The following is a 21,502-nucleotide window of genomic DNA, read 5'->3' as shown; positions in this document are numbered from 1 at the left end:
ATGCTCTTCTCTGGGAAGCCCAGGGGCAGTGAGTGAGGCACAGAAAAGGCACGAGGGACAGTAACCTTCATTTAAGGTCAACTGATGGCAGATGTAAATTCCAGGTATAAAATAACCACATCAGAATTTTGGTTAGATGACTCAGGAAGTAAAGGAAGTACCATTGTGTCTGATGAGCCAAGTTCAATCCCAAGGCTGCCTGTGATGGAAAGGACAGGGCAAATTGCCCTCTGATGATATCCTTAAGCCCCTTGCCTCAACACAGGAAAATTAAAAAAAAAAAAAAACTTTTTTTATTAAATGACTGTACTGTGAGCAAAACAAGTTAACACACCTGGCTATTCTGTCTACTAAGACAAGTTTTTCTTACATAGCTATTTTTAATCAAAAAACGGTTTGCCCACAAACACATGTCATATGCACATTTAAAATTTGGCCAAATTCTGGAACACCGAGGTATGGCATTAATAGGTCTACCTCTCCGGGTTACCTCCTTCACTTCAGTGCCTTGCACCCTCTACATGTAAGTTACTGATTCTAAGGACAGACACTGGCCAGCACCTATAGGACAGAGTCCTGGTAAAATAAAAGAAGTAAGGGTGAATTTTATCTTGTACAAGTTCTTAATTTCTACTTTCTTGAGTCTTTTTTATATCTGCTCTTGTTCTTAGTAGGAGAATACTTTTCTATTGCCTTTACTTATAAATAATAGGAATATCACCAGGACAGAAGTCAAGATGTTAAGCATCAATTATTAGCTTGTCATGTGATCCCAGACGAATCAACTTTGTTTTCAGTTTTGTTCTTCTGCCAAGTCAGATGCAGTATGGTGTGGATCCAAGAGTGCTGAGGAGTTCTGGAGTAATGAGATGGTACCAGACCCACACACCTTTTTCTCAGTGGAGCATCTGATCATGATTCTGTGATCAGGACATAATTGTCAAAAGTGTCTACCACTTACTAGTCAGTCTAAGAACTTGGGTCCATTATCTGATTTTGCTGAGATTCTCTTACTACCTTAGTGGGAATTTCGCCTTAATTTAACTTATAAGATGGTCTCAGGATGGAATGGTTTAAGATTTGTGCAGTACCTCTTATATTACATTGTATTAAGTCATCAAACAGTAGCTAGAACTGAAAATAATGCAAGGAACTGCATTTGTATTAGTTTCATTTCTGTTGCTGTAGAGAAATAACTTGACAGAAAGGTGACAGAAAGGAAGAAAGAATTTGTTTTGGCATATGGCTTGAAAGGGGTAGGAGTCCGTCACTGTGGGAATGCATGGCAGCAGGAACAGGACGCTGAGATGTCGCATCTTCAACCGTAAACACAAAGCAAAGAGTGAACTAGAGCTGAGACAAAGCTATAGACTCTCAAAGGCTCCCAATTGTGTTCTGCTGGCAAGGGTCTGCCTCTTTAAGGTTCCGACTCCACCTCCTCAAGCAGCATTAATAGATCAGCTCGGGACAAGGCTTCAACATGAGCCTGTGGGGTACATTTTGTCTCACCCTGAGGGGTAAAATTTCATCCCTTTGGAAACACAAAGCTTGTTTTTGTATGACAAGAAAAATGATCTCACATCAGCCCCTGTACTTACAAAATCATGAATGTTAAAATTAAAGCCTCAAATTAAATTTTATTTAATTATAAAAATTCATAATTCTGTAAATGTGACAGTGTTCGTAATAGTCAAAACCCAAGTCAAATAAGAAGAAAAAAATGTATATTGTGTTCTAAGAAGGCTTGTATCTTCTTTATATCAAACTAAACCACATCACTCATAAGTGCATTTGAAAATAAGAAAATACCCTTTCTAACTTCCACTTGTCTAAATTATTATTCTTATCTTTGATTTCATTCTATGCTTGAAATAATGACTGAGGAGTTGTTCAGACACAGTGTATTGTACACTCTGTACACAGTGTATTGTACCTCTCTTGGTCACAATTCTTCTCACCTGGTCCCTGTCCATATGCTCTTGTTTTCAAAGCTACACTTGCGACACATACTCAGACTTTATGTATTTGTATTTCATAGTTCAACCACTTATCAAGCACCAAATAATCTTCACAGGAGTTTTTCAAATCATGTATGTGCTTTCGTTAGATACCTTCCAAGAATGAATATTCAGAATCAGAATTCACAATATCTGGGGCATAATCAATGAATGGGAATTGCTTTCCTGAGGATACCTTACTTGTTACAGTGATATTTCTGTTATTGTTGTGTGTCTTATGTATGTAGTATGAGATGCCCAATGAGCTTTGTTACAGAGAAACAGGGTCAAGATGAATTGGATGTTCAGAATTTTCTTGTCTCCATCATGGAGGGAATCCTGATAGATGAACCCATTTACTGGGAACTTTATTTGGTCTTGAAATCACATACTCAGACTTTATGTATTTATATTATTATTAATAATTATTATTTATTATATTATTATATTATTTATTATGTTATTATTATTATTATTATTATTATATTATGTTTTTGTATTTCATAGTTCAACCACTTATCAAGCACCAAATAATCTTCACAGGAGTTTTTCTTGTCTCCATCATGGCCCTGATAGATGAACCCATTTTCTGGGAACTTTATTTGGTCTTGAAATCAAATAGAGCATGTCTACCTCTCTGTAGGTCTGCCCTATTTTTCTCATTCAATAGACCCTCTTATTCCCTACCAGGAGGTTTCCAAGCACGTACACTGTTCTGAGGTTCTTGGAAGATAATATAGGTCATGTGGAGAGGTGAGAGGCTGTGTTCCCCTGGCTGTCACTGAGCATGAAGCACAGACTTCAAACACAATTCTTATCTGCCACCCTCAAGTCAATCGGTGCCCTTGAGGATTGCTAGCCCAGGATATTTTGAGTTAGTTGATGCTCAGAGGGATAAAACTGAGATGAACTCTGAGGAAAACGAAAGACTTCAGAGAAAGGAAAAATGAGTTAGGCTATTCAAAAGACAGTCTCAGCGCGTGAGCTCTGAAAAAATGAAAGAACTTGTGCAAGCAAGGAGGGGGGATGAAAACCTGAGGAGCAGAAGTGTGAGAATGTCAACACCTGTTGTAGATCTGAGACTTTCCTAACATTCAGGGGGAATGTTCTTCGATGGCTGATTCCGGCCTGCCATGGCCATGATGATCTCCAAAGTTACTGTCATTACTGCTAGAAATACGGCTGCTAAACTGCTCGTTCAAATAAGCACAAGCCCAGGAATTAAAGTGACCTTGCTGATAGGAATGACTAGAAACCAGGAAACAAAGGAAGGATTTCTTTATTTTCTTACTAACAGCAACAGTTTTATTTATTATAATTTTAAAGTAAAATATTTATTCTTTGGCACTAGGAATTTAATAATTTTTCTTCTAGTCTTTCATATCAGATTGTATCTATTTGGTTCCATAGAGCCTCTTATGGAATAATCTTTGATTCTCTTTAACATTCAATCTCCTAAGACTCTTTGGCTGTCTTCTCTCAGGAAGCCATAGGAAGAGAATCATGGTTTGCCCTCTGGGAAGTGTCAGTCACCACTTTTTTGTAGATATCCTTGCAGTGGTGCCATTCAGGGGATAGAACATGAATACACCACCTCAGCTGACTGTTCAGGATGTAAGAGAGGAGGCTGATAGCAGATAGGCATGAGAGAAACAGTGGTTAAAGTTTCATGCATCACAGGAGTCCATATGTCTTATGACATCTCCTCATGTCCAATGGACAGCCCTAGTCAGAAAGTCCCTATACTGGAGCGATTACAATGGCAGAACCTCCCAGAACATCTTGATCATCTTCCCAGTCTTGATGCAGCCTATCAATTAGGGGCCTTTTATATCAAAGCATTTTCCCTGGCAACATAATCAACACACCAGTTTTATCAGATGACCACAGGATCATAACTGGAGAGCTACCTAAGGGTCAAATGTTTATGAATGAGAAGAGACTTTACAGCTGCCTTCCCACAGTGATTTATGGATGACATTTAAACAAATACTATGCTCTTTTCAGATTTGTCCAGAATCCTAACTCCTTTATTCTAATACCATTCTAGGCTCTCAGATCTTACATGCCTTAATAAAATATCACTGAAGAGAGAAAAGAGTGTGGGAACTTTTTCAATTGATTTTTATTGATTAGAAAACTGAAATAAGTGATACTGGAGCAATTTAACTCAGATCTCCCAAAATTTAATAGCCAGTCCTTTTACGGCTAAATGTATAAAGAAAGAAGTTCCACTTTTTGGGGGAATAGCTGCTCATTGTTTTACCAACTACAATTAATATGAACAAAATTAGAATTAAAATCTAATTTTAAAATGGGAGATTTTGATAAATCTTAATGGCATTGTTTCTACTTCTTGTTTAAGAAGCTAGACTAGAAAGGCCTAGAATGGGATGGAAAAAAACAAGAGAATACAGTCATTTCTGAAAGTTGGATAGGCACCCAAGACCCAGAGTCAGAGACCAATCAGCTGGTCAAAATTCTTTGTGGAGATGATGCAAACCACGATATAATTCTCAGCCAAGAATAGCATAGTTTTCTACCATTTTCATAGCAATTAGCTTTGAAAGAGATTTTTCTGTTTACTCCTAAGAAATAAAGAATGAAAGTCTGCAGAGGTACAGCCTGAAGCTGTATAGTATCTCTGAATTACTAATGTTTTTTCCGTAGTCTCAGGGGCCCTCAGGGCTTGTGAAATGCTAGATGAGAATGATTTTTTTCATAAAACTGCTTTGTCATGTAATCTTAAGGGCCTCATAGGTTGTGATTGTAATTTTCTATAACATTAATCAGGCATTCAGTGGTATATCCCACTTATTGAAATGATGATAACTGTGTAATTTCTACAACTTTGCAAAGCAAACATTGTCCCAACAAAAAAGGAAAATATAAATTTACATGGATTTAAGTAGCTTCCTATAAAATACTTATCCTAAATTTAAATCAATATCAAGTTTATATGGTATTAAAAAATAAGGCATATTAAGATCCAAGTTACCTAAGGATGAAGAAGAATCTGTGTTCTTAGTCTTTGTAGATAGATTTCAAGAATACCTCCATTCAACCTTTTCTACATCTAGCCTATGAATTTCTGGCATTTCAAAGTTTGAAACATATATGTTCCCACCATAAAGGGGACCTGTTAAAACACAACATCTGTGAGCAAGCATATGAAACAATGTTAAAAATGTTTAGGGTCCCAGATTCTTATCATTATTTCATTCTTCCTTGCATATATACAGATTACTTGTGCTAATTCTGAGACTATGTGTTCAGGACTCTTTTTTCTTCAAACTACTTGTCTTTAATATTGTTGGGTGCTTTGGCACACAACCAGTAATATAAAATGAAGTTATTTCTTTGAATGTTTTATGGATTCCCATAAAACATTCCCATGGCTACCTTCATAGTTTGTGGTACCTATGAAAATAAATACTGTAGGTCAAATTATTTAGGTGAATGAAAGTATTGTCTCTGAATATGCTAATGGAAATACCTTTTCCCATTTCTTAATATCCTTGAAGAATTTACCTATGGATCCTGATGATAATATTTCTAAGAACATTGAATTTTATATTTAAAACATTAAGATAAAACGTATATATTCACAATGATAGTTTTAAGTATAAACAGAAACATTTGGTTCATAAATAGAATTCCCCCAAATTACCTAGTTTATATATTTCTGTTTAGTTTATTTTCATTATTTGTATTTACTCATATTTGAATGTATATTTGAGAATTTCCCAAAAAGTGGTAAAAATGTTTATATATAACTTTTTTCAGTGCAAATGAAATAATGGTGTATTTTTTTCAAAGTAAGTGCGCCAAAGCAAAATAAGGAGAATTGTTAGGTGTCTCTGTACTGTGACAGACATGGTGATATGCATATGTGTATATATGTGAGAGAGAACAAGAAACATCTACCATGTTGAGTTTTCTAGTCTTCCTATACTAGCTTATGCTTTCTACTAGTCTATAAGCACAGAAATGAAAGATTTTATAAAGTGCCATGGTAAATTAACATAATATTAGAGCCAGATGATTTGAGCTAGAAATTCTAGCTCACTGCTTAATAACTATTTTGCTGGGGGCAAATGACTACTACTTTCTGCCCCTGCCTCTTATATTTTACACTTGATCTTAGCCCAAAGGCCGAGAAATGATGCCTCTTATGTTTTAAAACTGTGTCACATAGGGAAATGAGGAACCTTTACAATCTGCTGGTACAAAGGTAAACCGCTATAGAAATCAGTATAGAGGTTCCTACAGTGACTAAAAATAGAGCAGTCATGTGACTCAACTATACCATCCCAAGTATGCACAGGACTCTTAAGTCTCACTATAAAGATAGTTAAACTTCCACATCTATTACTGTACTCTGTGATTACAAAGAAACAGAACTAGTTCAGATGCCTATCAGAAGATGGGTGAATAAAGGTGAATAAAAGAAAATGTGGTACATATATATATATACAATGGAATTCTATTCTTCCATGAGGAAAATGGAAATTGTGACATTTATAGGGAAGCAGAGGTTATGTTAAATTTCTTAGATAAATATCATATACAGACTCTACATATAGGTATAAATATTCATTAATACATATATATTAAAATATAAAAGAAAGCATGAGAATGCAGGAAAAGGTCTTGGGGGGAGAGTGTGCTAGAATACATGTGACATGAAAGGAGGAGAAGTTATTGTGTTGTGAGAAGGAAAAGGAATAGCAAAAAATAATGTAAGAAGACAGTGGGAGGTGGGGTGAATCAGAAAACCTGTAATGATGTATGTGTACAAAAATGCCATAAGAGAGCCATTAATTTGTATGTTAACCTAAATAAAAGGATGTACCCATTCACCTGATAGAACTATAGAACTATTAAGGAGGCATGTGAGTTTGTAATGAGGAAGAGATTTGCACAAGTGCCTTGTACACCCTAAGTGCTTTACTAAGCCTTTACTATCCATATCACAGGACCAAACACACATCAGAGGCTTAGGAAATGCTGACTCACTCGTTACGATTCCCCTGTAATGAAATAAATTCATTAAAACTATATTACAAAAGCAATAATTTCAGGATTGGGATGTTTGCATTGGGACATTTCAAGGAGAAAAGTGAGGATAGACAGAAAAAGCAAGTTGGATATAAAAGTGTCTTAGGTGCTTTTCTCTTGCTATGAAGAAAAACCATGGGCGAAGCAACTTATAAAAGAAAGTATTTAATTGGGAACTTGCTTACAGCTTCAGAGGCTGAGTCCATAACCATTTTTGTGGGGAGCAATAAAGGAAGCAGGCAGGCATGGTAGCAGGGCAGTAGCTAAGAGCTTAGGTCTGATCCATACGTAGGAGGCAGAGAGGACATAGGGAGAGCCTGGTCCTGGTGTGGGCTTTAAACCCTCAAAGCCCACTCCCAGTGATACACTTCCTACAGCAAGGCCACCGCTTCTAATTCTTCCCCAAAGCAATTCTGCCAACTAGAAACTATTAAAATATCTGGACCTTTGGAGGCCAACGTCATTCTAACCACCACGAAAGGGTTAGGCAATGAGTAGACATTTTTAAGAAGCAAAATGAATTGCTGGGAAATGGGTTTTAACTGATCCTGTTTTCTAATTCCAACATTCTCAGAAAGCTTTTTCTGTGGATGTTTAGTCTTTGACTTTTCTGTGGACTCATTTTCTAGCCCTGTGTATGGTCTGTTTTGGTAAATGCCCCATGTGTAGATACACAACTGTATTCTGAAGCCATTGGACAGAGTGATTTATGAGTACCAAAGTGGTTTACCCTAGTTCCTAAATAATGGCATATTAATGCTGAATTTGATCTTTGATCTTCTTGTTCTGCAAATTATTGCACAGAGCCATGGAAACCTCACCTAGGGAGGTTTGCTTCATTTCACAGCCTTTAACATTCTATTATTAGGCACAAATACACTTAGGAGTTTTGCCATCTATTGGTGAATTAATCATTTTCTTATCAAATAATTCAGTGCTTTGATTTATATCAATATATTTAGAAGCATTTTTACTCTTCCCATTAGCATTGTTCATTTTCCCTTACTTTATTTCCAACATACTTTTGTCTTTATGTGACTGTATTTAAAATGGTTTCTTTATATTAAAAAAAAAAAGTCCTGGTCTCCATTTTAAAACCTCCATTGTTTAATGGAATGTTTAGTCTATTTACATTTACATTATACTAAGCAGAGCTCCAGCTCTTCCTGTATCTGAGTGTCGAGCTTGGAGGTGTGTGTGATACCATGCACTTATACATATACTTACACGACTTTATGTGTAAGTTTTTGAGTAGTTTCTTTAAGAACAAGATATAAATCCTTACTGAGTCATGCTCTCCCTTCTCTCTGTACTACACCACCCACCGTAGGAAGTCTTTTGTGCTGTTGCTAGGTCCGTTACTTCCCATGTCATGAGAGGCCATACCCTGCATTCTTAGTATAGTCAGTTGTCTTTTACAGAAAGAAAACAGGAAAGGAGTCTTTATATCAGCATAATTACATTTTGGGTGCTTTTCATATTTTTCTCTAGGCCCAGATTTCTATTTGGCAACATTTCTCTTCAGTTTCAAGGAAGCCTTCTGTATTTCTTCTATTGGAGCTGGAAACAAGCCTCCCACAGTGTGTTCCCCTGCAAGCTCTCCACTTTGTCTTCACTGTTAAGGGCTGTTGTCTTGGGATATAAAGCCCCTGCTTCACTGTGTTTACTTTCAGCACTTTAGAACTGATTAGTCACGGTCATCCATCCTCTGCTGCCCCTGATGAGAAGTTGACTCTTCTTTTTTTTATTAGATATATTTTTTATTTACATTTCAAACGATTTCCACTTTTCTGGCCCCCCACTCCCGAAAGTCCCTTAAGCACTCTTCCCTCCTCCTGTTCTCCCATCCATCCCTTCCCACTTCCCTGTTCTGGTTTTGCCCTGTACTGCTACACTGAGTCTTTCCAGAACCAGGCCACTCCTCAGTTCTTCTTGTACATCATTTGATGTGTAGATTATGTTTTGGGTATTCCAATTTTCTAGGCTAATATCCACTTATTAGTGAGTGCATACCATGATCAATCCTTTGAGACTAGGTTACTTTATTTAGCATGATGTTCTCCAGCTCCATCCATTTGTCGAAGAATTTCATGAATTCATTGTTTCTAATGGCTGAATAATACTCCATTGTGCATATATACCACATTTTTTGCATCCATTCTTCCGTTGAGGGATACCTGGGTTCTTTCCAGGTTCTGGCTATTATAAATAGGGCTGCTATGAACATAGTGGAGCACGTATCTTTATTACCTGCTGGGGAATCCTCTGGGTATATGCCCAGAAGTGGTACAGCAGGATCCTCCTGAAGTGACATGCCCAGTTTTCTGAGGAACCACCAGACTGATTTCCAGAGTGGTTGTACCAATTTGCAACCCCACCAGCAGTGGAGGAGTGTTCCTCTTTTTCCACATCCTCGCCAACACCTGCTGTCTCCTGAGTTTTTAATCTTAGCCATTCTGACTGGTGTAAGGTGAAGTCTCAGGGTTGTTTTGATTTGCACTTCCCTAATGACTAATGAAGTTGAGCATTTTTAAGATGCTTCTCAGCCATCCAAAGTTCTTCGGGTAAAAATTCTTTGTACCCCATTTTTAATAGGGTTATTTGGCTTTCTGAGGTCTAACTTCTTGAGTTCTTTGTATATATTGGATACTAACCCTCTATCTGATGTAAGGTTGGTGAAGATCTTTTCCCAATTTGTTGGGTGCTGATTTGTCCTTTTGATGGTGTCCTTTGCCTTACAGAAACTTTGTAATTTTATGAGGTCCCATTTGTCTATTCTTTATCTTAGAGCATACACTACTGGTGTTCTGTTCATGAACTTTCCACCTGTACAGATGTCCTTAAGGGTCTTCCCCAGTTTCTTTTCTATTAGCTTCAGAGTGTCTGGCTTTATGTGGAGGTCCTTGATCCGTTTGGAATTGAGCTTAGTACAAGGAGATAAGGATGGATCAATTTGCATTCTTTTGTATGCTGACCTCCAGTTGAATCAGCACCATTTGTTGCAAAGGCTATCTTTTTTCCACTGGATGTTTTCAGCTTTCAGTGCAGAATTCTATCAGACCTTCAAAGAAAACCTATCTCCAATACTCTTCAAACTATTCCACAAAATAGAAACAGAAGGAACACTGCCCAACTCCTTCTACGAAGCCACAATTACACTGATACCAAAACCACACAAAGATCCAACAAAGAAAGAGAACTTCAGACCAATTTCCCTTATGAACATCGATGCAAAAATACTCAATAAAATTCTTTCCAACTGAATCCAAGAACACATAAAAATGATCATCCACCATGATCAAGTAGGTTTTATCCCAGGGATGCAGGGATGGTTCAATATACCGAAATCCATCAGTGCAATCCACTACATAAGCAAACTCAAAGAAAAAAATGACATGGTCATTTCATTGGATGCTGAAAAAGCATTTGACAAAATTCAGCATCCTTTCATGCTTAAAGTCTTGGAAAGAAAAGGAATTCAAGGCCCATACCTAAACATAGTAAAAGCAATATACAGAAAACCAGTAGCCAACATCAAACTAAATGGAGAGAAACTTGAAGTAATCCCACTAAAATCAGGGACTAAACAAGGCTGCCCCCTCTCTCCTTATCTTTTCAATATTATACTTTAGGTACTAGGTCAGGCAATTAGACAGCATAAGGGTATCAAAGGGATACAAATTGGAAAGGAAGAAGTCAAACTCTCTCTATTTGCAGATGATATGATAGTCTACATAAGTGACCCAAAAAACTCCACTAGAGAACTCCTACAGCTGATAAACAACTTCAGCAAAGTGGCAGGTTATAAAATCAACTCAAGCAAATCAGTAGCCTTCCTATACTCAAAGGATAAGCAGGCTGAGAAAGAAATTAGGGAAATGACACCCTTCACAATAGCCACAAACAGTATAAAGTACCATGGTGTGACTCTGACCAAACAAGTGAAAGATCTGTATGACAAGAACTTCAAGACTCTGAAGAAGGAAATGGAAGAAGACCTCAGAAAATGGAAAAATCTCCCATGCTCATGGATTGGCAGGATTAATATAATTAAAATGGCCATTTTGCCAAAAGCAATATACAGATTAAACACAATACCCATCAAAATCCCAACTCAGTTCTTCATAGAGTTAGAAAGAGCAATTCTCAAATTCATCTGGAATAACAAAAACCCCAGGATAGCTAAAACTATTCTCAACAACAAAAGAAATTCTGGGGGAATCAGTATCCCTGACCTCAAGCAATACTACAGAGCAATAGTGTTAAAAACTGCATGGTATTAGTACAGTGACAGGCAGGTGGATCAATGGAATAGGATTGAAGACTCGTATTTTTAATACCATTCTTGTATGTCTAAAGTCTCGTTCTGTAGAAGGTTTCACTATCTTTATCTTTGATATTTAGCAATTTGAAAGATGTGCTCGAGGATGATTTTTATTAGATTTGTTCTGTTTGAGTTTTTCTGCGTGTCATGGCTCTCTTAAGTCATTTTACTTTGTCAACTTTGGGGTGGGGACAAAGGAACATCATGACTTTGAACATTTCAGCTTACTCTCTCTGAAATGAGTGACTTACAAGTTAGATTGTTTTATTTTTGCTCCACAGTTATTGCCTACCTGCTAATTCTTTACCTATTTTAACTTATCTTTTAGTTTTATTTCCTATTTATTTAACTTTTCTTTTAGTTTACTTCCTATTGACTTATTTTATGTTTTGTTTTATGTTTCTTGATTGTCGTCTTATTATAAATATTAAACCACTGTTAAGAAATTTTTATTTTAGATAATTTTAGTTTTAAATTGAAGATTTTGAGATTTACTTGATGTGTGTGGGTGTTTTTCCTGCATGTGTGTGTGCACCACTTGTGACGTTCTGGTGTAGGACAGGAGAAGGCATTCGATCCCTGGAACTGGAGTTGCAGATAGATGGTCGTAAGTCACTATATGAGCACCGGGAATCAACCCCATGTCATCTGGAAGAGACAGCAATGCTCTTAACTGCTGATCTCTTGATCCCTGTTTTTAAATGTTATGTTAGAGTTCTGCATGTTCTCCTGAGATTCTCTGTTCACTGACCATCCCATTTTTTCTTATAAACTTATGTTTATAATAATTATCCCTTGAGTATTAGTTTTTAATAATTGTTTCTGGCAGTTGCCCAATTGTTCTTATCTCTCATGTTTTTCTTTTTTAAAAACCAGGGTTTCACTGCGTAGCACAGGCTGGCCTCACCATCCACTGTATAGCACAGGCTAGCCTCACTCTTTACTTCTTCAGCCCCAGGCTTCCTGGTGCTTTTTCTTTCTTTTAGTGTCCTTTAAAAAAAAAAAGCTATATTCTGAACATTGTACTTTTGTAATTATTCTGCTTCCTTTTATCTTCTCCTGGAAGATTGTATCTTGTTTTAGAAAGCAGTTAAATTATGGATGGGTCTCCCACTTGTTCTTATACTGCCCAAGTGTATATTAGTTTTCCTTTCTTCTTCAGTGTATACTTCTTATGTGTGGAATTAAATTTTTCTGGGTTTTAATAAAAAGTCTGTGTGTTCTAAACCTCTCCAAAGAGCAAAACTTGAAGACCACATTTCGACAGCCTAGAGGTGGGGAGCTGCTCAAGCCTTTGCTCACAGTTGGCATCCCAACAGTCGCTTGTCTCTGCATTGCAACAGTCATTTGTGTTTTTATACCTTATAGCATGAGCCTATGCCAATATCCAAAGCCTTGATGGAAACCTGTGAGTGCCTTCTCTTCTGGAATTCCTCTATTCACTTTTCAGACATTCTGATAACACCATACTCAAGCCCTTGACCATGTAGCACCACTTACACGTACAGCCTCTGAACAGATCCATACCTTTACAAGGAAGCAGAAGTCCACATGAATACTACCTGGCTGCCTTTCCATCTAGTGCTGTAGGTTGCCCCTGCCACCGCCTTAGAAGAGTTTATTTCGAATATTCATCCAGAGCATATTACCCTTACTGACATCATATTCCTCTACCATTAGCTGAGTCCCAGGAATGTCAAGTATAAAAATCCTGTTGTAAAGAAGGAATTTCCACAAGTGTTCTTCTAGGCATCGAGGTAAGAGACTCTATGGCGAAGACTAAGATGTCAAGCAAGAGAGTGAGGGCTGATAGACGGCAATATTAGTACTGGGATTATACTGAGTGCAGCTTCAATGTATACAAAAGGAAACAGGGGAGGGGAGGGCACAGACAAAGGAAGAGTGAGAAAGGAGATGACTGTGCATTAGGACTTTCTGTGGTGGGAGGCAAATTAGTGGAAATGAGCTGAACAGAAGGACACTAAGGAGGATTCAGGTTTCCTCATGGGACAGTTAGTAATTGTGAAGGGATCAAGAGGATAAAAGTACACCGATATGAATCTACACCGATAGGGTCCGGCTTCCTGTAGGTGCCGTGCATGCCATGTAGTGAAGTATGAAATATTAGAAAGTGAGGCAGGACAAAGGAAGTGTTAATGGAGCTCTCACGGGGTCTGTAGGAGACCAAGAGAAAGTTGTGGCAGGTGCGGGTAGTCGGACTGAGAACCCTCCCTCATAGTCTTGTATTTGAGTATTTGACTCTCAGTCAGTGGTGCTATTTAGGGAGTTTATGGAACCTTTAGGAACTCCAACCTTCTTGGAATAAGTATGTCACTGGAGCGGATTTGAAAGGTTTCTCTCCCCCTCCCTTTCCCCTCCCTTCCCCCCTTCCCCTCCCTTTACCCCTCCTTCTTTTCCCCTCCCTTCCCCTCCTTTCCTCTCCCCCTCCCTTCCCCTCCCTTCCTCTCCCCCTCCCTTTCCCCTCCCTTCCCCCCACTCCCTTCCCCTCCACTCCCTTCCCCTTCTCTCCCATTCCTCTCCCCTTCCCTTTCCCCTCCTTTCTCCTCCCTTCTCCTCCCCTCCTCTTCCCCTCCCCTCCCCTCCTCTTCTCCCTTCCCTCCTCTCCCTTTCCCCTCCCCTTCTCTTCTTTTCCCTTCCCCTCCCCTCCTTTCCCTTCTTTTCCTCCTTCTTCCCTTCCTTTCCTCCTCTGTCCTCTTCTCTCCTCCCCTCCTATTCTCTCCCTTTGTCTCTCCCCCTCTCTCCTGCTTCTTGTGTGAGAATGAAATGTGTCCAGCCAGCTTCTTGCCAAATGAAGTGATAAGGAAGCATGCTGACCTGGAGTGGAGAAGAGGGAACTGGGATTGGGAGTGCGACTGGGGAGTGAGAGCACTGATCTAAGGAGACCCCAGAAGAGGAATCGTGGCACAGCAAAGAATATCAGAGGTGGCGTTGTCTGAAGACTGAGGGCATGATCATCATGGCTGTGTGATACCAGATTGGGCAATGGTGGACACAGCGCTGGCACAGAGGAGATGGGAGCTTGGCCATCATTCTGTTAGAGACAGACATTCCCTTTCCTCAGCTGCCAAGATGCTTGTTCCAAGCCTTACTGTCCAAGTCAGGGATGAGCAGAATGGCTGGGCATGTGTATAGCATGTGTCATTGGCCTGGTTTCATGACTGGATGCTGTGACAGCACAGGACATCTCTGCACTGGCCAGAACTCTATGTTGGGTTATTGTTCAAATTAGCCTGGAGACTGTTACTGTTATTTAGCCTGGAGACTGTTACTGTTATTTTGTCACCAAGACAAAAAAAAAAAAAAAAAGAGCATGCTTATTTGCCCCACCCCCATGGACACATCACCCAAATGATTGGGATGGGATCCCAACTGCTCAGATTCCGAAGGCACAGTTCCACACTCCATTTTCCCCCTGCTTTCCTGGTTAGTTTTTCTGTATCTTTTACATTCACTTTTAGTGTTCTGATGGGCTATTTTTAGCAGATAAGAAACAGAGAGAGAAACAGATATCAAAAGTAATAGCATGGGTGTCAGTGCAGTGCATGTTGAGTATATTAATGCACTTGTCATTTGCTGGGTCCATAGATAAAGAAAAGAGAAGAGTGCACCCTCTTAACTCTCGGATCTCTTCTCATCTATCTTGTCCTCCTCCCTGCCTGAGTTATTAATGCTGTCATGAAAACTTACCTGCTGAAGGCAGTGTCGGCCTCTTCATATTTAAAAGTAATCTGTCCCTTAGTGAAGGAAATCTTCACAAAGAATAAATTCAGCATGTATAGCACCATGGCTTTGCTGTTCATTCGTCATCTGCTTGTTCCCAGCAGGCAAAAGGCCTCAGGTGAATTATGAGGAGGAATTATTCACACCCAGGCCCCTCTGCTCAGTTCCTTGCTCTTTCAGACCTAATCGCTGCTATTTTTGTCTCAATTAGCAGAATTATTTTCTTTCTCCACCAACTCGGGAACTTACTAATTAGTTCACAAAGATGGACCGCTTTTCTGCGGTTAGGAAAAAAAATGTCCTTTTTCAAGTGGCTTCTTTTATACAGAAAAAGGAGGTGTTGCATTTGTTTTAGAGCTTAAAACCTTGTTCTAGCCAAACCTGGAGATAAAAGTGAAATCATGCTTATGACCTTTTGAAGCTAAGTGCTGACTCATAAATTTACAAATCACACTCCATTTGCAGAGAAAACTAGATATTGATTCAAAAAAAGAACCTGACTCTTCTCTAACTTGTAAAATGTCATGCGAAGTAACCTCTCTGGCCAGAGCTTCCATCTGTCACAATGAGGATTGTTTCTTGAAGGAAATATTTAAAAATGCATTCATATGTTAAGGTTTCTGTGCATTAAGATCAAGGTCTTATTTCTCCCTTTCTTCAGATGCGCACTCACTTGCAAAAGTTTCATTTTTAAATAATGACCCAAACAAACTATATGAACTGAAGCATTTCTCAATTGTTTACACATATTATCTTGTTTATTCTCAGCTTCCTGGCATTTGGAAAATAGATTATTTTAAATAATTCAAAACCACTCTGGGAAAATCGTGGGTCTTTTTTCATCTGAATTGTATCAAGGAAAAACCATAGGAATTCCTAACTTGGACGTCCCAGTGTTTGCTGCTTTCTTCATGAAGATATTTTACCTCATTTTTCCCATTTCACATAAACTCCACTAAGCTTTGTCCAAAGCCTTTAGAATAGGACACAGTAGGTATACAAAGCCATTGTATGAAGCTCCCAAACAGCTGGGGAGTTTTTCCAACTAAAGCATGGTTAGAAAAATTTACGAACTCTTGACCTAATGATTCATTTCTTAACAGAAAACTTTCATCAGGATTTTGCCTCAAAACCTTCTATGGCATTTGACTATATATATCCTAAGGCATTTCTCTTTAAAAATAGGAAGATCTTTTATCTCTTTGGAGGTAGATCAGCTCTACTTCTGCCAGAGTACAGTGGGTGGAATAAATAATTATTGCCCGACCTTTTTAATCCCTAGAGCATCACCTTCAGACTTGATGTTTGAATTATTGCCGTGATAACCTATGGCACCTATGCTCAAATACCCTCATCTCTTTTACCTTAAGATGCATATAGTACCTGATGCTTGCAAAAAGGCTTACTTGCAAGGTTTTACTTCTAAAAAAAAGTATTTAATAACTAGAGTACTTTTTGTAAAAAGCATACCCACAAAGATTGGGATTTGGTTTTTGTTTTTTTGTTTTTTTTTTTTTTGTTTGTTTTGTTTTTTTTTTTTTTTTTTTGAGTTCATAAGAAAAATGTCACTACCTTCTTTGGCCACATTTCAGACTGAAGAATGAACTTCATTCATTCTCCCTCCAGTCCCTTAGGTAGGAGTCAAGAGCACCTCGTTCCAGGGCTGCTCAGGCCATAAAGCACTCTGTGTATGCATGAGGACCTAAATTCAGATCACAAGAACACACATGAAACAGCCAAGTGTGGCTGTTTGTCTTTAATCCCAGGGCTGAGGAGATGGAGACAGAAGGATTCCAGGAGCTTCCTGGCCAGCCAGCCGAATGGAATCAGTGAACTCTGGGCTCATTGAGGGCCAGCTTTAAAAATAAATTGATGAGTTTTTGATTAAGACACCCAAACACCGATTTATAGCCTTAATATGTATATTCACATGTGCACATGGAGGTGTGAGTGCTCGTGCACGCGCGCGCGCACACACACACACACACACACATTCACAAATACAACAAATGAAAACAAACTGAAAAGAATACTTTGTGTTTAAACTAGGACAGCAAAGTGGATCTTGAGCAAAGTTCAGTCAGAAGTTGCTGTTCCTCAAACTTGGGTCAGCATATGTTATTCCTACACCAGCCCCAGGCTGGAAATCTGATTTAATTGTTTTGTTTTTAAATATAGTGTGTAGGTAGTCCTCAAATCATACTTTGAGAAATTGTGGCAAGGTTAAGATTTCAGTCATTGGCTCCCATGTCCCTGTCTCCTGTTTGTTCTTCTACTGTCAATGACAAAGTAGCAAGCTAGCTTAGGTGTGTGGATAAGGTTAAAAAAATGAAGCAAATTACTGACCTGGACTTATGCATGTCACTTCCAAGCCCACAGCCTGCCGTGAAAAGCAATTGTAGTAAACAAATTTCTTTTCCCAAAATGCACAAGTTTAATAGGAAATGAGACATACTTTCATCTTCCGTCTTGTTCCCTAAAAATAATGCAGACAGTCCCACTGAGAGCAAGTCACTAATTTGAAGCATTTGTCTTCATAAGATCTGACAGGCTGTCCTTAGGTCATCATGAGCAAGGACTTGCCATTGTGAGAAGTGGAATAGTCCCTTCCTGCTGCTCATATGTCCATTCTCTCTGCTGCTGTTGCCAAATTAACTATTTCATGCCAGGTACCTTGTTACACAAGAGACAAAAGAAAGGCCACAAAATGCTACCCTTTTACTACCCTAGCTGTTAAGAGGAAACATTGGATTTGCGAGTTAGATGCTTAACAGAGAGGAGGAAAGAAACTGAAGATTAAGGAGTAGGAGGAGGAGTATCCTGTAGTTTTCCTGGTGTCTGTCACTGCTGGTTCTTGCCCTGGGTGACAGGTATCAGTGATCACCTAACACAACCTTGGAGAAAAGTAGACCCTGCGGAACCTCACAGTTCAGTTGCATTTTTGGTTTCTCTGTCCTCCATGCTTGTTCCTGGTGAGAATGATGAAACTGTAGACAGTACAGTCCAAGGAGCTGACGGGTCTCTACAGCATTACCATTCTATTTAAATAGTGCTTATCACTAAGTGAATACTTCAATGTGTGTATGTGTTTGTGTGTTGCACACTTAGGATTCACATATGTTTGTGTATGTATATAATTATATATGTACATACTCATCTATGAAAGTGTATATTTTATATATACTCTTCAAGTATGTATATATATGCATGTATTCTGATCCTATCCAGTCCCTACTACCCCATTCCAACTCCTCTCTTACATCTTACCATTTTCATATCCTTTCTTTTAAAAACCACTGAATCCAATTAGTATTGTCTGTATGTACGTGGATGTGATGCTATCCACCAGGTCTGAACAACCTACAAGGAGCCACAATCCTGAAGAAAAATTACTCCCAGACCCCAGTAGTCATCCTCTGCCAGTAGCTCTTCAGCTGTGGGCAGTACCTCATGTTCCCTCCCCCATCCACACGAAAATTGGAGCCAGCTTGATGTACATGTCTGTTCAGGTAACCGCTTCGCAATGGCCCTGCTGTTACCGGAAGACACTGTTCACAGCTGTTCTCATGATGCCTGCCTTTCATAAACTCTCTGCCACCCTTTTCATGATGCCCCCTAGAGCCCTGCCAGGGGAGGGGTGAAAGAATATAGAGGTCACTCCACAGTCACTGACTCTCTGCACTTGGACCACTTATGAATCCTGGCATTAACTGATGCCCACTGCAAAGTGAAGCTGGTCTGGTGAGACCATCCATCTTTAGAAATCAGTGATACTTGGTCCCTTAACAGATAAATAGTAGTACTTTTCCTGTTAGACTTATAACCTCCCCATCCTGGGTTCATAGCCAGGTTTACAGTGCCAGACAGGAGTTTTTTCCTGTGGAGAGGGCCTTAAATCTTATGTTAAAACAAGATTGGTTACTCTTATAATATCCATGCCATTATTGTATATATGCCAACAGGCATATCCCACCAAGCTGACTGTGTAATTTGCAGCTGGGTGATACTGTTGACAACTTTAGTTCTAGCAAATGAACAAGACCAGTGTTAAAGATTATATCATTTGGTGAGTCTCTGGTAATCCCCAACAAACATCTCATTGGAAGTTATCTCCTAGCCAGCACTGGGATTTTTATATAATAACTTGTGACTTCTGGGAGGAGCATTCTTTCTCCATGTATTCTACCTCCATTGAAATTCATTTTTAATTCTATTTTAGTGTACTTATCAATAAGTAGACGTCTAAATTACTTTTTCAACTTTCTTAGTGTTCCTCTCTTGCCTCTCTCATTCCCTACAAAGCACCCCCTCCTCACTTCCTGCAGCCACTGTCTACCAGAGTTAACTGTGCACTGGGGCTGTATTTTAAATATCTGTTGAATGTTGCAGGCCCCTTATAAATGTGAATCTCTAGGACTGATGTCTTCTGAGATATTAGTAGATAGTCGGAGGGAATTAAACCGTGTTATCTGTGGAGAAATAACAGGACTTGTTCTATCTTTGAGAAAAATATTTACAAAACTTATTTTCACAAAGACTTTAGAACACTGTGAATTTTATGAATATCTGCCCATTTTTCTTGCCAACTTTTCAAAGGCCAGAACTCAGTTTGTAGTCATATGCTTATTTCCCTAAATACAGAAATACCATGTAGGGGGTGAAAAATAAAAGTATGTCTACCTTGGAATGTTGGTTCAGTTTGAGAGTTGGAAGAAGGGATTAGGGATGGGTTGGAGGTGGGACTTCAAATATTTAGAGACCAAGGTGTCGTTCTAGCACTTAGTTGCCTCAAGCTTTGTGTCCATATCTGTCCTATGTCTGTGAGTCTCATGGAGCTAATATAGCAGTCAGGGCCAGGCAAGGCATGGAAGATCCTCCCAGAGCAGCAAGTCATACTAATGAGCCATGCAGCTATGAGGAGAGGGCAGTGCCTGTCTTCTGCTAGCCTTCTGTGCCAGTGTAGCATTTTCTCAGCTCTCCTGGGAAACCCGTCTTATTCTCTAGCTTCTTTCTGTTATACAACTAGAAGGCCAAGCAATATACAGTTTCTTATCCTGCTGCTCCTGGGTTCCACTTAATGACAGTAGAGAAAAGCCTCTGTGTGATTTCTGTAGTCTGTAGAAACAACTTCATTACTACCCACCCAAAAGGAAGAGAGCTGTGCTGGCTGTTTTTACATCAACTTGACATAAACTATAATCATCTGAGGGGATGGAACCTCACTTGAGAGATTGCCTCTGTAAGATAAGATGTTAGGAAGCCTATAAGGATGTGGAAGGGTCTAGCCCACTGTGGATGGTGCCACCCCTGGGTTGGTGGTCCTCAGTGCTGTAAGAAAGCAAGCTGAGCAAGCCATGGATAGAATCCAGTAAGCACCATTCATCGGTGGCTTTGATGCAGAAAGACCTGGTTCCATGTTCCTACCCTATTTGGGCCTGAGCTTTGGCTTCCCTCGGTTGACTGTGATTTGGGATATGTAAGAAGTTCCTTCCCAAGTTACTTTTGGTCATCGTGTTTCACTACGGCAAGAACAACCATAACTAGGACACAAGGGTCAATGACTCTGTGGGAAGGGGAATGGTGTTCCGTATGCCTCTATTTACGTTAATGGAAGTTTAAGGCATTGACTTGAAGACAGACCTTGTTTCTCCCCCTTTCACTTAATGTTACTCTATTAATCTTGATATGTTTTCTAGCTTTTGTTATCCTAATCCCACATGACCCTCCCTCCCTTTCTCTTTCTCTGAGGGATGTTCAGACCCCCTAACTGACGCATAAACCTGGCCTCTTCTTGGTAAATCTGCCTTTCTTCCATTCTAGCTTTTACTATGTTTTGGATGTGTAAGCTCTTCAGAAAACCACCCACAGAGTATCTCTTCACAATGCCAAGTAACAGTTAGAAAGCCAGGGTTGCCGGGTTCCCTTTAGGCATCTACACAATCAGTTGTAAGACCTGAGCTATCCACAGATGTAAGTTCCAATTTTATACCTTGCATAGTTTATATTTGTTTTATGCATTTTAATATATTTTGAGCCATAGGAGAAGTCAGTGCTTTAGGGATCTCTTCATATCAGCTGTAGGTATTACTGCTGCTTACCAGTACAGCTTGCCTTCTTTAGATGCCACAAGTTTTCAAGTTGCCATCTATTGGCAGCTCAGTTGTTTAACATGCCAGCCATGTTCTGCCAGGCAAGAGGAAAAAGTTGGCTCAATAGAGAACCAAATCAACCATGCAACCTGTCACTTATGCTTTTCCCAGAAGACATTTTATAAACCAGCTGCCCAGCATGTTTTTTTTCTCTCCTATTCCTTGGCTCTCTCCCCTCTTTCTTCTTTGTAAGAACATGAGATTTTCAGCATTGGTTTCCACAGGCTCTT

The 21,502-nt window shown here is 39.2% G+C and overlaps 1 protein-coding gene across 1 annotated transcript in view; it reads left to right on the top strand.

The window, feature by feature from the left end:
• Ryr3 (ryanodine receptor 3) overlaps positions 1-21,502 on the top strand; it is a 410,215-nt gene that overhangs the window by 3,285 nt on the left and 385,428 nt on the right.

Source organism: Apodemus sylvaticus, chromosome 5, assembly GCF_947179515.1.
Source record: "Apodemus sylvaticus chromosome 5, mApoSyl1.1, whole genome shotgun sequence".
In the NCBI taxonomy this organism is placed as follows: domain Eukaryota; kingdom Metazoa; phylum Chordata; class Mammalia; order Rodentia; family Muridae; genus Apodemus; species Apodemus sylvaticus.
Note: the sequence above shows the minus strand (reverse complement) of the source record. Positions and strands in the feature narration are given on the sequence as shown.